Source organism: Lotus japonicus, chromosome 1 (genome assembly GCF_012489685.1).
Source record: "Lotus japonicus ecotype B-129 chromosome 1, LjGifu_v1.2".
In the NCBI taxonomy this organism is placed as follows: domain Eukaryota; kingdom Viridiplantae; phylum Streptophyta; class Magnoliopsida; order Fabales; family Fabaceae; genus Lotus; species Lotus japonicus.
In genome coordinates this window covers 17696743-17708908 of record NC_080041.1, presented here as the reverse complement: position 1 = coordinate 17708908, position 12166 = coordinate 17696743, and positions in this window count along the sequence as shown.

Below are 12166 nucleotides of genomic sequence, written 5' to 3'. Positions count from 1 at the left end.
GTTAAAAAAAACTAAAAAAAAAATTCCTAGCTTTAAAATAAAAACTTTTATTTTGAGTTAATAATATTTTACATTTTTTTGGAAAATTTTGGAGTAAACAAAAATATTAATGTATTCAATGCGATTATAAATAGTATAAATCTCAAAATTAATGGGCTAGAAAGAATTCGAAGAAATTAGATTAATTAATTGAATATGGTCAAAATTTATGTTTTCCTCTTGTAAAAAAAAACCTCAAAATTAATAGGTTAGAATTTTTCTTTTGAAGGAATGAGTTTTTTTTTGTTTTAGAGGAAAAATGAATGACTTAGAAAGTGACATGAGCATAAATTTCTAGAAAATGAGGTAAGTCAAATATGAAGAGTGAGATTTCAAAACATAAATTAAGAAATGAAAAATAGAGGCACCCGAAGTAAAAGCAAGTCTGATTGCCGCGGGACAAAGAAATCATAGAGGAGAATAAGACTGCAAAAACTCAACGAAATTCGAAAAGAAAGGTTAAAATGCATGAAACAAAAAAGTAGTTGAATACAAAGGTACCTAGAAGAAAAAACACTCGTGGTGTATGCCAATATAGTTGAGAATAATTCAATATATAGTGTGTAAGTGAACCAAAATGAATAGGATAATAAGGCATAATTTTGAAATTTAGGGATTTGAATGGGGATTGAGAATTTTGAGTCAATGATTTAATTTTTTAATTTATTGAGTCATCAAATTGGATCAATGAAAAGTCATCAATATGGACCAATCAAAAACATACATTTGAAAAATCTTTTTAACAACCAATAGAAGAAAAACATGTGGCATTTAAGTTGCATCAAACAAAGTTTAAGAAATGTGTTAGTCTAGATAAAGTCCACCTTTAATTCCTCACCAATTGTGATTATTTTGAACGGATACCAATGGGGTCCTTCAGATTCATTTCCCACAAAAAACATATTGTTGCAGCTTTCTGCGTAGAATATCTTTGCTTCGCACGCAAAGCTTTAAGAAATGGCCCATTGTCAGATTGCCCCATTCTCTTTACACCAATATTGGTACAACGACTTGACCTTCCTGCAATTCCCTGCAAGAAAGAAAGAGAGATTATAAATAGATCTAACAAAAAGTTTTTGGGAAATAAAAAATGAAAGAAAGAGCACATAAAATCTATGATGAATAACAAATAAGCAGTAAATATATCCACACCGCAAAAAATAACTCCTTTAAACTTAGCAATTCAATATAAAGAAATGAACCAAATACATTTTAGTAATACATCTCAATATGATAAACTAAACCATGAAATCCTCATGGTTTCTGAAACCATAAAAACTAAAACACAGAAGAAGAGGTTTTCTCAAAGGTAATGGGTATTGTGTTGGTGGTTGAATTGTTATGATAATGTCAATTTATACTACTTTGATTACGTAAAGGCGGGATTAATTGAAACAAAAAATTTAAATTTTTTCAATCAAAAACACACTGATTTCGTTAGCTATTTTCCATATTTAACAATGCTACATATTATTGTTGTTGACTTTTAGTAATAAAACCATTTTCTTTACATAAAAAAAAAGTTAAACAGGTAAAACTTGTAAACGCGTGGAAAAAAAATGGACCACTGTGTTATATTTTCAATTTTATTCAATGTTATTAATGTGCCATTAAAGATTATTGTAATCACATATGTAATTGATTCAAATTTTAAACCAATATTAATAATTATTTTGTAAACAATGAGGCCTTGAAAGAAATTTCCACAATCACATAAATCTTGCATTGATTCAAATTCTGAAATTAAGGGGGGATCGACATAACACTGATTTCGTAAAAAAAAAATCTGAAAATGTAACGGTTAATAAATTTTTGTTTTTGACTATGAAAAATTAAATGTAATATAGCATGATTAACGGTTAAATTGTGGACCATTCTGAAAAATTCCATATTTGTGATTTTCATTAATGTATACATCAAAAAATTATGAATTTACTTATTTAATGATTAATGTTGTAATTAATTTCGACCAATAAAAAATTAAGGATTTGGACCAATGAAAAATGGACATGTGGAAAATCATGTAAAACAACCAATAAAAACATGACATGTGGAAATTATAAAGCATCATGGCCCACTTTGGTGGATGGACTTTATATATTATTAAGATTAACACAGAAAATTCAGCAAATAAAATACATAAGTAATTCAAGCAAAACTCGAGTAACAACAAATCAAACAATGTAATTCAACCATAAATTTTCAGCAAGCTAACAAATATACTAGAACATGCTATAACCAACACAAATCAATCAATTAAAATTAAAAACTTTGTATCAATCTCATGTAAATTTAAGAAAGGCACACAAGACTCTATTCGACGCTCTAGGACCGAGTTACCTATACCTCCAAAAACAGTAGTAGTGCATAAACGATTGAGACCTAGAACACATAAAAATATCCTTATTAATATGAGTTCAAAACAAAAGGAAAATCAGCCCCTAAACCATTACACAAACTGCGGCTGAGAGGTAGGGATGACAATGGGTAGGGTACTATAGTACCCATCCCCGTACCTGCGTTTTCAAAAGTTACCCGTACTCATCTCCATACCCGCGTGGATAGCAATTTGAATGTCCGTCTTGGTACCCTCTGGGTACTTATATGCCCTTACCCATACCCTTTACCCGCAATGTAGTTAACGAAAATACAATTTTTCATTCTCCAATAGAAAATAATATAACTACTATTATAAAATAAAGAGCATTATTTAAAAATACAAAAGACTATCCAAATATTTAACAAGTAAAATCATTCATTTTAAAAGAGTCAGTTAGAAAAAATGTGACCGATAACAGACTCTAACTCTTCTATCGTTTCTCTCACTACCTCTCTCTATCGTTTCTGAGTCCTGAGTTAGGGTTTTCTCTAGGTGGCTGCCGCGACGCCTTCTTTCGTTCGTGGCGGCAACCCCCAGCCTGCTTTTGTTTCTATTTCAATTGAATCCTTCTTCCTGGCTTATCCCCTCTTCATCTCCTTCTAAGGCTCTCATCCCTTTTCTGCTTCAGCGGCTTCTTTTCCTCTGTGCTGGTGCCGCCCTTCAGCTTTCATAACCGCCCCGACGACCGCATGCAACGCTCACTGTTGTTTTCGTCTGTTCTATTGGGATCTCAGAGGGTTATGCTGGTTGCATGTGGTCTTTGTCGGCCTTTGGCGTGGCGGCCCCTTTCGGTGCCCTTCCTCGCTGCAATAGGTGCTTTTCTCTCTCGGCCGTCGTTCCTGTTCCTCCGCTGCTCAAGCTCCCTTGTCCTCCATCTAGTGGTCCGCACAGATCTGGTTGTATCATCTCCTTCCTATTCCGCTGTGTCCAGATCTGCTGATGATCGAAGGTAGGTTTGCCACTGGATGTGGTGGGCGTTTTCCCGTTTGAGTTTTGTTGGTAAGTGGGTTCAGGCTTGTTTCTTCCTTTGGCAGTGGCTAAGATCGTCTGCAGTGGATTCGTTTTCTTCTTCTTTGTGCGCTTCCGAGTCCTTACTGTGAGCATTGTTGGGTGTTTTTGGGTGTGGCTGGGGTCTCCCCCAGGCCATTCCATAGGTTGCAACGACTGAACTGTATCCTTGGCAAGACATTGGGTTTGAGACACTTGGTGTTGCAGATTTTGTTTGGTTTTAGCGGCTTTCCTTTATGCTCCTTTTGCTTCTGGTTAGGTGAGGTAGAGTAGATTGAGACATTGTGCAATCTGATTTGCCGAGTTCTATGTTTTCTCTGTTTTGGCATTATCTCTTGATCGTTGCTCCTGTCACGGTGGTTCGTGTCTTTGAAGATGAATGGTGATTCCCAATTTGTACGATTTTGTTGCCCTTAGGGGGTTGGTTTGGTATGTAATGTTAGGCATTAAAGCATGTGGTAATGCTTGTGGGTTTCCAGTTGAGGTTTTTGGGTTTTTCTGTTTGGTTGGGTTTTTTACCGGCTTGCTTTGTTGTCTAGGTTATTTTACCCATGTTGAGAGGGGATATTTATCAACACTATCTATCAATATATTTTGCTTTAAAAAAAAAACAGAGTAAGTTAGAAAGTACTAACTTCAATTAAGTTTGTTAATATATATACTTCCAAGTGTGTATATATATAAAAAAATAATTAAAAAAGTGTGTGTGGGTGGGGCGGGTTGGGTACTATAGTACTCATACTCGCACCTGTACCCACTATTTTTGGGGGTAATTACTCATACCCAACCTCATACCCATTTAACGGGTTTTACCCTACCCATTGTGGGAAGTTTTAGCGGGTACCCAATGGGTCCGAATTCATTGCCATCCTTACTAAGAGATCACTTCTCACTAACTTCGACCTAGATATGAACTCGTTTGGGTGGCCGCCGCGCCGCTTTCAGCACGGTGGCAACCCCCTCTCTTGCCTCCTCCTATCTCCGCCCTCCCTCTGTTTGGGCTCTTCCTTCTTTTCTAGTGTTTTTTTATAGACGTGGCAGCAAGTGGTCTCTTCTTTCTCCTTGGAGCAACAGTCTCCGGCCGTCGTCGTGCTCCTTCGACCTTCGACCCCTACTTCAGTGCTCCTGTGGGCCGTCCTCGGTGGCACCTCCCCTGTCTTGAGCAGATCGGCTCAAATCTGAAGTCTCACTTTTTTTCACCGTGGTAGTGAGGTGGGTTAGGTCGTAGCGAGCTTCTTGGGTGTGGTTTCTTATTCCAACTTCGTTTTCCGATCTTTACTCATGTTGCAGCGGCCGCCGGTGTTCTAGCACTGTCTGCACTCTCCCTCTGTCTTGCTAGCACCCTTGGGTCGTCCCTGTTTCTCCCTTTCGCCACCCAAGCTCGTCTTTTTTGGGTCTTTGTTGGTTAGGGCACCGCCGTGGTGGGTGTCTGAGCATGGGGGTAATTGGCTGTTGGGTTTTGGTCATTGGTTTTTCTCAGACGTTGCTTTCGGCGGTGGAAGGAGCTTTCAAGGGGTGAGGTTGCCGTATTGGCTGGTAGTTGGTAGGGTGTGGTGCAGTGTTTGAACTTGTCTAAGCTCGGTCTTGATCTCCGTGAAGGTCGTTGAGGCTACGCTTACCTTCCGGCTTCTGCGTTTTACTTCTTGCAGGTTTTACAGTTTGTTCTCCTTGAGGGTGTTTGCAATGGTTTAGGAGGTTTAAAGGTAGTGTTGGTGTTGTTGTCCGTGACTCTTTGTTTGTTTTTTTAATTCTGTTTTTTATTGTTTGTTTCTTTAGGATTTGATCTCAGCTACATGGAATTTGTGGGTTTTTTCTCCAAGGTCTTTGGTTTGCACATTGGGTTGGATCTCTGTTTAGCAGGTATCGTGCGGCTTGATAGTATTCCGGTCGTGTTGGTTGAACCTGTCGCTGTTTTCGATTTCAAATGAGGACCTCTTTCGATGGATACACGTTAGGGGTTGTTTGGTTTGGTGGTAAATCTTGTGGGTGTCTTAGAGGTTTTTGGAGGGTTTTTGTTGTAGTAAATGAGTTTTTACCTGTTTTTGTTGGCTTGGTATTATTGTACCCATGTTAAGAGGGGTTGTTTCTCAACGTTATCTATATCTATATATTTTGTTTTCAAAAGAAAAACTGCGGCTAAGAGGAGAAGAAAAGGCAGTTTTCGAAATCTTTTTTGACACACAAAACCCTTGTAAAATTTGCGGCCCCAAACAAGAAAATAGGAGGGATTTTTCTTGAATTCCAGAATCAAGATGAAAAAAACTCATGTTTTTAGAAGAATCTTTTAAAGATGTTTTGAGATGGGGAATTGTCTACTAGAAAGATAAGTGTAAAGGAAAAAGTTCGAGAAGAATGATCTAACCTTGACTCTTTGAAGAAGAAAACATCTTCATTAATAGAGAGGGAATGGAAGAGGGGTTTGAATAAATATATAAGAAAGGTGCCTGAGATTGATAATTTTTCAGGTGTATTTTTTATGTGAAGGGAAAGCAGCTCCAAGGTTTATGAGTTTTTCTCCCAACAGTAACCTCTAATTATAAAAAAGAGTCCCAAGCCCTTAGCCTAGGCTTTATACACGTAGAATTCATCATCCTAGGGTGATTGCTTATTTGTTTTGCTACCTCCTTTTTTTAGAGGCATATCAGGTGAGAGCAGTGGTTTATGGTGAAAGGCGAAATGAATAGTTAATGACTGTTGGATGAAATTAAAGGGTCCAGATTCATTCTTAATTTTAAACACTCACGTGACTCGGTTTTCCAGCACACTCATCCTTCTCCACCACTTTTCATCTCCCTGGTCTTGAATGAATCCGTTCTTCACCTTCTCTTGGGCCCATCATCCTCATTCATGCTCTACGATGACGGTTTCTGACTATTTCACTTCATCCTCCCTGAAGACGTCTCCTTAATCTGCATCTCTTTCTTCTCCCACATCTTGGGTATATTTTTCTCTAGTTCTATTTAGTGAGATGCATATGAGATCAATCCAAAAAAATTGAAAGAAGGAAAACCCATGCCTAGTTCCATTAAGGGTAAAATTCAGAATACAAAATAAAATAAAGAGGAAGACAAAACCCACTTAACCGAGACTCCACTAGAGTCGCCGAAAACTGTCGTTCGCGTGCGAGATGCCTTTGTCGTGCGCACGAAGAATTCTGGAAAATGAACATGCACGTGAAGCCACAAGAACGGGTTGGCTTCGCCTTGGCCGTGCACGCGAGGGTTGCCGAAACAGGAACAACTCTGTCACGGGGAGATGATGGAATTGGGACTGCGAAAGGCACATGACAATGTTAAAATTAAAGTTTGATTTGAACCATTGATAAAGATATAATGGGTATAATTTAATCCTCCCACCTCTCACAATAAACTATTCCTCTCACCTGGTATGCCTGCTATATATATTTAGAAATGTTGAGAAACAACTCGAAACAACTCATCTCAACAACATGGGTAAAGTAACCTGGTCAATAAAAAAGCCAACGAAATTCAAGTCCCCACGAGTTACAACCTATCGTGAAGATTGAATAAAACTTTCTATTTTGAAAGATAAAACGTCAAATTTGCTGCAAAATACCTATCTTTAGCAACAACCTTAATGTCGTTGGGAAAAATTCGTTGCGAATTAGCTTATTTCGCAGTGACCAGTAAAGTTGTTGGGATAAGTACATTTTCCAACAACAATATTAGTGTTATTGCGAAAAACATTTCTCTTGGCAACAACTCGAAAATGTTGTTGCCATATAGCTATCTTTAGCAACAACCTAAATATCTTGGGAAAAAGTCGCTGCGAATTAGCTTATTTCTTGTAGTGGCGAACAGGATTTTGAACTCAAAAGATTGCTCAATCCAAACTTTATCATCAAGAAACCAATTTTCCCTCTTTTTCTAGTCAATTTTTGAAAATAATTTATAAATTAGGGAAATAATTAAAATTTTCTGAAAGAAATCTTTTACTCTTTTCCAAAATAAATATTCATCAATTCAGATATATTTATGAATTTAGAAGAAGATTTTCCTTATCTTTAATTTCAAAAAAAAAATTGTGTTAAGGTTTGGAGGCTGCACATGGGTTGGGTTGGATGAATTTTCAGGCTAATCAGGATCCAAACAGATCAAAACTGTTTGGGTTGGGTTGGATTTCGTGAGTTTTCACCTACGAATCCGAACCAACCCAAACCGACAATCTTTGGATTGGTTTGGATGGATTGATTGGATCAATATATTAAAATAAAAATAAATCAGGAATATTGAAAAATATTAAAAAACAAGTAGTCCAAGTCTCTAACATGTAATTACATCATAAGTTCATAACTACGATCTACACACATCTATACAACAAATCAAGTACTTCAAGTCTTTAAATATGACAAGTAATTACAAACAAATTAGTCTCCAAGTCTCCTAAAAATTACTCTAGTAGAAGGACTACAAGTCTCCATAAATTACATACCACTAGTAGGTTCGGTAAAAGTTAAAATTATTAAATAATATATTATTATTATATGATTGGATTTCGGGTTGGGTTGGATGATAATTATGGAATCCGGTATCCGATCCAAAGATGATTGGATCATAATAAAATCCATCCGATTGACCTGTTTGCCCAACCCAACCCGCATTTTTATCATTGGATCGGATTGGGTTGTATGGTTTCATTGGGTTGACCGACCCATGTGCACCTCTAGGTTTGGTACAAGAGTACATCTTTATTTTTTATTTTTTTTAATAGGAAAATGTTAGTTGTCAGTAATGTTTGTAAATTAGTCATACTCAAAGTTCAAACCATGGACCCTTCAGGATTAACCATCCGAATTAATTTAAACTCATAAAATAACTCTCTCTTTCTGTCCAACCATATCCACCTTTTCCAAAAAAAAAATATATGCACGAAATTTCCAGCATATATGGAGACATTTTATTTTATTTCCCATCTTCTAAATCCATAATATATACATTCAGGGGTTTTTCTAGGTCCAGTCATCGCGTGCGTGGCATCTAATGATTGGCTAAATTCAATAAAAATCCTACATGGCATTCATTCCTCCTTTCCTATTAATGTACACCCTTCTTCTTAACCTACACTCCCCTCTATGAAAAAGCTTATATAAGACTCTAATTCATCATTCATCTCTCCATAATTTGAATCTATCTCCATCATCTTATTTTCACAACTCTCAACATTTCTTGGTCTTCGGCCATTGATTCTCGGTATTCATCCTCATTTTTCATTTAATCGACCGGTAAGATCTGAACCTTTTTCGTTAACTATTAACAAGTTGAGCGTTTTTTCAATTGCAGGTGATGATTACCAGATCAAGGTTTGGGACTACAAGTTGTACATGGTGTTTATTAATTTCTTAAAAACCATATATAAGACTCTCCAATTTTTTCTTTCTCTCTCCATCATTTTATCACTGTCATCACAATTCTGTCTTCCTCTGTTTTTTTTTTTGCAGCTTCTCACTATTCTTCATGATTGAAAGGTATTTTTCTAATCATTATTTCCATACATGTTCTCCTTAATCTATTTTCATGTTGTTGTGTTTCATTTCTATTTTTTTCTGACGATCGATCTCACTTACATTGTGTTACCATCGTTTTTTCTGACGTTTTCACATATTCGTATACATTTTTTCGTTTCCGGTTTATGTGTTTCTATTTTATTTATTTTCAGGTTTTGCAGTTTTCATAACAATGGATCTTGGAGATTTGTTTTTTTAAATTTCATTTTTTTTTTTCAGTTCCTCATTCGATCTCTTTGATGTTCTTTTAATTTTGTTTTTTATGTATCTTCCTAGATCTTGATATCGTTTTGGAAGTTGTAATGTACAGAACTCACTAATGGAGGTTTATGTGACTTACAATTTTGCTGATCAATTTGCATTTGCTACCATAACTTTTACTCCACAGGGCAAAGTAAAACTGACGAGATATCACGACAGAAAGGAACAATGCACTCTAATGATTGAAATTTCGGATTGTGATGTTTATGGCAATATGGGGCGTTTCGAAGCTATAATGTGCAGATCTCACCAATTTCGTTGTAAAAGTATAAATCACATATTTTAGTCTTAATTGCTTTTTAATTCTTGAGTTATTTATAGTAAAATAAAACACAAAATTATTGTTATTTAATCAATTTTAATTGTATTCAATTCATTTCCTTATTTGTAGAAAAATTAATGACGGCATTGGTTAGTGATTGAAATATCAAATTTTTGATTTCGTCAAAACAATTAATAATTATTCAAATTTGAAAACATTGATAGTAAATTAATTGTTAGTCAAAATTAAGCAATAACTCTTCCATTATCAGTTTTATTATTTAATTAGTCTTAATTGCTTTTTAATTCTTGACTTATTTATAGTAAAATAGAACATGACATTATTGCTATTAATCAATTTTAAATGTATTCAATTCATTTCCTTATTTATAGCAAAATTAATAACGACATTGGTTAGTGATTCAAATTATAAATTTTTGATTTCGCAAAACAATTGATAATTATTCAAATTTGAAAACATTGATATTGAATTAATTGTTTGTCAAAATTGTCAAAATGGATTAGTCTTAATTGTTTTTTAATTCTTGACTTATTTATAGTAAAATATAATTAATTACATTTTAATGCATTAACTAATTATTTAAGGAAATTATTATTCTAAATTAATTGATTAATCCATTCTAATTCCTTATATAAAAATTTAATGACGTGAATCACGTTTTCTTTGTTTTAAAATAATTTCCATTTTTAAATGAAAAAAATGTTTTAAATAATTAATTACTTTTTAAATTCATTAGCTATCTATTTAAGTAAATTAATTTTTGAAATTATTTATTTATTTCCTTCAATTTCCTTATATCAACCACTTAATTATATTAATTTGTAGTCAACTCATAAAAGACATTAAATTCTATATGGAATTAATGCTTATTTCGCGACTTTAAAAAAACTCATTTAAAATAATTAATTACATTTTAATGCATTGACTATTTATTTAAGGAAATAATTATTCTAAATTAATTTATTAATTCCTTATATAAAAAATGGATGACGTGAATCACATTTTCTTTTTTTAAAAATAATTTACATTTTTAAAATGAAAAAAAATATTTTAAATAATTAATTACTTTTTAAATTCATTAGCTATCTATTTAAGGAAATTACTATTCGAAATTAATTATTTATTTCCTTCAATTTCCTTATATAAACCACTTAATTATATTAATTTGTAGTCAACTCATAAAAGACATTAAATGCTATATTTGTTTTTTTTTAAAACCTCATTTAAAATAATTAATTACAATTTAATGCATTGACTATTTATTTTAGGAAATTATTATTCAAAATTAATTGATTAATTCCTTCTAATTCCTTATATAAAAAATTAATGACGCGAATCCCGTATTTTTTTGTTTTAAAATAATTACCATTTTTAAAATAAAAAAAGTTTTTAATAATTAATTACTTATAAAATTCATTAGCTATCTATTTAAGAAAATCACTACTCGAAATTAATTATTTATTTCCTTCAATTTCCTTATATAACCCACTTAATTATATTAATTTTTTTTAATGCTAATTATTAAAATTCAAAAGTAAGATGAAGAAACGATGCGCATTAATTTCAACACATAATTATAATTTTAAATTTCTATTTCTAATTTATTAATAAACTTATTCTTCAAATAATTTGTATGCACTTATTGCTTTCACGTATTTAATTATAAAAATAAATTAATTAGTCAATTTGTTACAGGTATGTGTATAGTTGAGTTTCAAAAATGAGGGCTACCTCATGCTCATATCTTGATATGGTTGTCAGAGGGTGCAAAATTGAGAACAGGGAGCGACATTGACAAAATTATATCAGCAGAGTTATCGGACCCTACATTTTATCCTTCATTATCAAATGTTGTTTCAAATTTTATGTTGCACGGACCATGCGGTTTAGCAAACAAGTCATCTCCATGTATGAAAGTTGGGCGTTGTAAGAAATTTTTCCCAAAGGACTACGAAGATGCAACAAGGATTGACGAGGATGGGTATCCAAAGTACGAGCGAAGGCAAACTAGAATAACTATAAGCAAAAAATGGGTCAATTTGGATAACAGATATGTTATGCCTTACAACCCACAACTTCTTATGAGGTATCAGGCCCATATCAACGTTGAATATTGCAATAAAATATTTGTTCAAGTATGTGAACAAGGGTCCTGATCGAGTTTCTGTTGAAATTTCTAATCATGGAAAAGACACAAACGAAGACGAGGTTGTAGATGAGATAAAGCAGTATTATGACTATAGGTACTTGTCTCCATGTGAAGCAGTGTGGAGAATTTTCCATTTCTATATTCATGACAAGTGGCCCCCAATTCATAGGCTAGCCTTTCATCTACCTAATGAGCAGTCAATTACCTTTAGGGATTACGAAAGAATAGACAGGGTTGTTGAACGAAGTGAGACTCTTGATACCATGTTTTTAGCATGGTTCGAAGCAAACAAAAAATATCCAGCTGGTCGAAATCTAACACACGCAAAATTTCCTTAAATGTTCGTTTACGACCATGATGCGAGGTTATGGAAACTCAGGAAACAAGGTTTCGCAATTGGAAGGTTGACTTATATCCCTCTTGGTTGCGGAGAAATTTTCTACATGAGACTATTGCTCACTATTCAGAAAGGATGTACGAGTTTCAATGATGTGAAGACATTTCATGGGCAATTATTTGAAA